The sequence below is a fragment of the Haemaphysalis longicornis genome, unplaced genomic scaffold (genome assembly GCF_048455015.1).
Source record: "Haemaphysalis longicornis isolate Haplotype H1 unplaced genomic scaffold, Haemaphysalis longicornis Haplotype H1 scaffold_8, whole genome shotgun sequence".
NCBI lineage: Eukaryota > Metazoa > Arthropoda > Arachnida > Ixodida > Ixodidae > Haemaphysalis > Haemaphysalis longicornis.
The window spans coordinates 186,068,966-186,074,679 of NW_027526445.1; positions in this window are offsets into that span (position 1 = coordinate 186,068,966).

A 5,714-nucleotide genomic window follows, 5' to 3' on the forward strand; every position below is an offset into this window, starting at 1 on the left:
GTCCGGGGGGGGGCACGAGCCCCACTGCCCCCCCGTAGTTGGCGCTTCTGATCGCGGGTACCCCGTTGTCTTTGATGAACCCCCGTCTTTCGAGTCGCGTAACTTCCCGTAACAGGTCAAACGTAAATCCGGCCACCCCCATAACCAAAACTGCGGTAGAAATTGGCGAAGAGCACTCTGCCTGAACCACGAGAAACTGCTTCGCCCAGCGGCGGTTTTCCAATCTTCACCGCACGAAGATGGCGGCGCCCAGTAATGTCGTTCCCACAATGGACCTTTTTTTAGTAGCGATCTGCGCATGCGCGGGCTGCCGGTCCGCCATTCTTGGCAGGCGCCTCGGGCAAAATAAATAAAAGCGCGCCCCTCGGTTTTCTGCTAAGGGAGCGGCTATAATCTGCACGTTTTCTTTTTTTTCTCTCTTTGGACGTCGGTACGTACGTGCATACAATAATGGATTTCTACGAAAAGGGGGCGAAGACGCTTGAGACTGACCACGCTGCCAGCACATGGCTGCCAGTGAGGGGGTTAGGAAAATGAAAAAAAAAAGGGGGGGGGGGGGTGGGCGCTTCGAACACGGCAGATTAGTCACGAGAACGTTCGCCTGCTACCATGACATTCATGTGAAAGGTGCGGGTGACGGGTCAGTGCGGGAGGGGCAGCAGGATCAGGATATTTTGTGCACGAGTTCTCCGAAAGCCAAACTTTCTTGGGGGTGTGCCTTACTGCCGTTTTTAGTTCGCCGTGGCGGCCGCTAGAGGGACCGGTACTGGAAAAAGGTCCATTGCCGTTTTAAAATTAACTTGCACAAGTAGTTTGTGAAAACTTTATACGGGAAAACTTTAAAACTTCGCACAATGTAACATGTGCAACCCGACATTGGGACTTTTGAAAAAACTATCCCGTGGACAATTTTATGCGGGTTTTTTATTGAATGATAAATCAATTAAACCTTTACAAACAGCATCACCTTCAAGGTGCTGGAAAATTTTGCCGTCAGTAAGAATTTTCCCCCTCTGAAATTGACGGGAGCGTTAAAATCAGGGTGTCGAACCGAAAAAAATACCGGTTCGGTTACGGTTCGGGTTCGGGTGAAATAATTTCGTTCCGGTTCAGTTCCGGTTCGACAAAATCACGTACCGAACCGGTTCGCGAACCGGTTCGGGAGCTTGAACCGGTTCGCGAACCGGTTCGATGAGTTGAATTATCACTGAAATTAGAAAAAATCACTTAGTAGTTTAAAACGACAGTCAAATCAAAACACAAACAAAAATTCAAAATGCTGCTGTTCCCCAAAGGCAGTGGCGCTATTGCAAAGCAAACTTTAAACAATCACGATATATGAGAAAAAAAGATGAAGCGGCGACGATTCACCGCCTACTTTCTCGCTCAGACTTTATGTTGTCCTAGCGACTATTCATAAGGCCACCGCCAAGAATATGACGGTGGGATATATTTTCTTCCCTTTCCTTTTTTATTGAAATCGCAATCGTCACTATGAAACCGCCCATCACGCTAACCTTGAAGCCTTAAATTTAGGCCTGCGTACTGGTTAGTTCAAATGCCAGTGCGTGCTTAATACCAATGGCGCACATTTTTTTTACATTTCTAACAAAACAGAAAAATCCTACAACAGGCACATAAATACTACTAATGAATTAGATTATTTGGTCACCCTGAATAATTTGTTAGCTGTCACCTTATCGAATGTGTTAGCCACACTTTTGTTAAAAGTAGTTAACGCTCAGTCACTGCATTATTGCTCTGACCACTGCAATTCTTTTTGCTTTAGCTATACCGGATGCGCGCATTACAATCTGTATGTCATCGTACCGCCTGACCCCGGCCATCGTTCCGTGTGCTACATTGCGGAATCTTATAACAGATTATGCTGTTACAAAATGAAAGGGAAATTTGACACGCGGAGTATGAGATGGAACTTCTTTGGTTAGGCGCTCTTTAATTCGCGCACAGCACTACTCCCCTCCGGAACGAGTAGCAGTAGAATTAATGTAGCGAGTTGGGCAGTCGGTACAAGTGCACCTTCGAAAAAAGCAGATATGCAAGAGACAAAACTGCAGAACAAGCAGAAAACATGATCGCTGGGCGAATGGGACAGTGTGAGGTACCAGCCTACCTTTCTGCACGTGTCATCTGCTTTGTTACGGTTTCTGCTTCCAAGACAAGGTCGAGGGCTGCAGTTCCTTGCCAAGGGATTAAGTGCGCACCTTAACAGTTTTCCCTGACATATCTGTTGTTTTTTGTATCTGTAAAAAACGGAACTTGTCCACTGTACTGTCCCCAAAAACTGACCACGGAAATCACTTCCTTCGCATTGATGACACGTTTGGTTGTGAAAGGCAGGGCAAAGAAAAGTATAGAGCAATATCCACGTTTTGGAGGTTTTTTTTTACATATTCCGTTTTACTTACTTTTTGCTTAATATTTTAAAACAACGTGATTCCCTTTTTCCTTTTTGTTGTTTTCCCTGTAAACACATTAAAAAAAAACTGGCGCATTTGATGCCCCGTGCTATATCTCTGTTTCGAGGCGCAGCTTATGCTGCAGGCCAGCAGACTTATTTTAACCAGATGGTGATATTAAACGTGGATCAAAATCTCGATACACCGACGTTCTCGATTTCCATCTACTTCAGAATAACGGTCGTGTGGAAGGGAGATCGAGGCCACTTGTGGTCAGCAGCAAACGGCTTAGCCACTGAGCAGCTCCTGCGGTCACACTTGTCAAGTATTAACAATTTGCAGGTGTCGGACCTTTTAAACAAATTATGAAATGCAAAATGTTTGCACACATCGGGTGTGTGCTTTCGCTGCTGCGCAGTGGAGCACTCCTGTAGCCTGATTGGTCCGATAAAGTCGTAGCTAGGGAAGGGCAAAGTCGTTTGATATCCCCTGCAAGCTGCCGAGAATGAAATTTCGTTCGCTCAGCTTGCACTATGCTCGCGGTTTTAGCAGTAACAGACCATTGCTACATTGTTTCATAGAGCGTGATAGTGTCCAACTGTCTGGCGTGGAATGTGCGCGAGCGTTTACGAAGTTTATGGTACGTGAAAGAAAAAAGACCTGAATTGCATTGACTGTGCAATTTCAAGAACGGAGGGTCGAACCGTTTCGGCATGAACCGGTAACCGTTATTTCTTTTTTCGGTTCAGTTCCGGTTCGGGTTCAGCGTGCTCAAAAAATAACGGTTCGGATTCGGGTTGTTCCGGCGAAAATACCGGTTCAGTTCCGGTTTTCGGTTCGGTTCGGTTCCGGTTCGACACCCTGGTTAAAATCCTTGGCTCTCATACTCTTTCGGAGCAGTTTGGCGCAATTTTTGCAATTTTCAAGCTTTTGGAGCAGCCTGGCGCAGGAAAACGAATTTGTATCAAAACTGTGCAATATGCGCAGCTGTCTCACCCCTGCAGTACAATTAAGCGCAATAGCTCATTCAGCAAGCTTATAAGCTCTGCCTAATTTGTGTTTGCTTTTGCCGGCCTCAGCCAATCGCACAGCTGGGCTTATGACATCATAGGTTCTGTTGCGGGAAACGAGCTAGTGGGTCGCATGACCATTCCCTTTTTCCCTAATTATATAGCTTATTTTAGCGAAGTTTACGTTAGAAGTTGTTTCAGCATGATTCTAACGAGGCAATCTTTCGAATGAACCGGACGTGTTTTGTCAGCATGGCCCCTTTAATGTTGCTCTGGCCTGCGGCAGGGAGGTGCCTCTTACCTTACCCTGTGCGACATGGCATGGCGGATGTCGTGTGAATGTCTCGACCGGCTCGGAGAGATGGACCAGGGAGACCCATTGGCTGCTCGCACAAACCACGCTTTTATTTACATGAAGCAAAACCCCGAAGTCAACCACATAACAAAACAACACGGAACAAAACAAATCCTCTAAAACAATCATTCAAATAAATTCTTGGGTCTCAGGTACTTTCTCTACAAAGTCCAATGCAAGGAACCTCTGCCTACTATCGTATGACTACACGTCCTTCTTGGATGGGCCTCCTGTCACCGGCGGTGACGTGGAATAGACATGGCGCAGCTCTGACACGGTGGTAGCCATAGTCAAATGTGATGTTACCGACATTGCTGCGGGCGGTCGTTGTGGAGACGGCTACAGCGCCGTGCATCCCGACGTGGTTCCTCTGTGGCTACTACTGTAGTAGCCCACAAAGGAGGCAGCCGCTGGCCTTGGAGCCACCGCTGTCACAGTGGGAGGCACCCGGGAGTATCTGGAAGCATCGCCGTGCGGGGACCGTTAGCGTAGGTGGACAAGCGTAGAAGCTTGGCACAGGCGCCCAACCATCGCCACTCGGGCTGCCAATCCACAGGCTGGCGGTGCGACTCGAAGACTTGGACTGGTGCGATGTCGGCCGATTGCAGCCCAGGCTTACGCGGCGTTGTCTGGGCCAGGCCGCATCCCCCTGGCTCGCTCTGCCTGCACCCTCCACCCCTCGTGCTGCTTGCTCCTGCTGTTCTCTTGCCTTCCCCTCAGCCCTTCTTTCACGGGCTTAGGTACTTTTTCTAGCAGTTGCGGTGCTCTCCCATTGGCTGTTCACATCAGCAGCACTTGTCACTGTCCTATTCACAACTGCCTCACGTTTGCTTGCACATTCCCAGATTTGTCGTTCCTTGGTTGATTCACTTATTGGTGGCACATCTAAATTCCTTTCTCTTCTTCGTCTTTGGCCGTTCGTCCACACACGTCATCGCAATCCGCTTTGAGGATTGCCCCATGGACCATGACAACGGCATATAATGTATTAAACAACAAGCGCACTTGTGACAAGATAGAATGAGAGGGTTTAAGTAAAAAATAAATCTTTGCTTTTAACAAAAACAGATTGCAATGACAGCTCGTGAAGACATATGCAACATGGCAGGGTGCGCAGTGCAGTGAAGCTGTGATTCCGGGCAAAGTTTTCCCACAACCTGCACTCGAACATAACTCCTTGACTCAAACCATGGAACACCAGTGAGAGCAGGAAATTGCGAGAAGTAACATATAGTGGTAGATCTTTGGGTTGCCCATCAGAGTCCACCACGTCATAGATAACAGTTTGAGTCTCTAATGCGTCCTGTGCAAAGCGACCGACGTTACAATTTGTGGTCCCGCTCAGGAGAAGTGCCGGCGCAATAATACCTTTTTAAGGCAGAATGGCCCAGCAAAAGCCAAGTGGCACCGTGCGGCACAAACAGCGCAGCACTTCGACCCCTCAGTCAACAATGAGATCACTTGTACATTTTCAGTTAGCCACAGCATAAACACCACACAGGCAAATAAACTGGGCCAGGGACTGAAAGACTAAGTACAGATGCTATAATTACAATTGTCATACACAAGTCATAAAGCCATGTTCTCACGACAGCCACATTAGTTTGGCCCTTAAAAGCGACAGCTGCGAACAGCTGGGGCATGAAAAAACAAAAACTCCGCACTGAAAGCTTCCATTATGAACATGTGCTTAGCACACCTGCGTCGCCATCTGGTTTTTGGTGTATCAGAGGCAAGAGGCCTCGATCACGAAACTGATGGTGCTGTACATTTCCATCCCAGTTGGGGCTGCTGCCAAAAAATTTTGTCTTCAACCACTGGTCAGTGCATCAAATGCAATGTGATTCTCAACTGCGGTTTAAAGATATGCTTAGGATTTGTCGAAGTTTATCGACGGGTGCCTGCGTTGCATTAGAAACAAGCACGCAA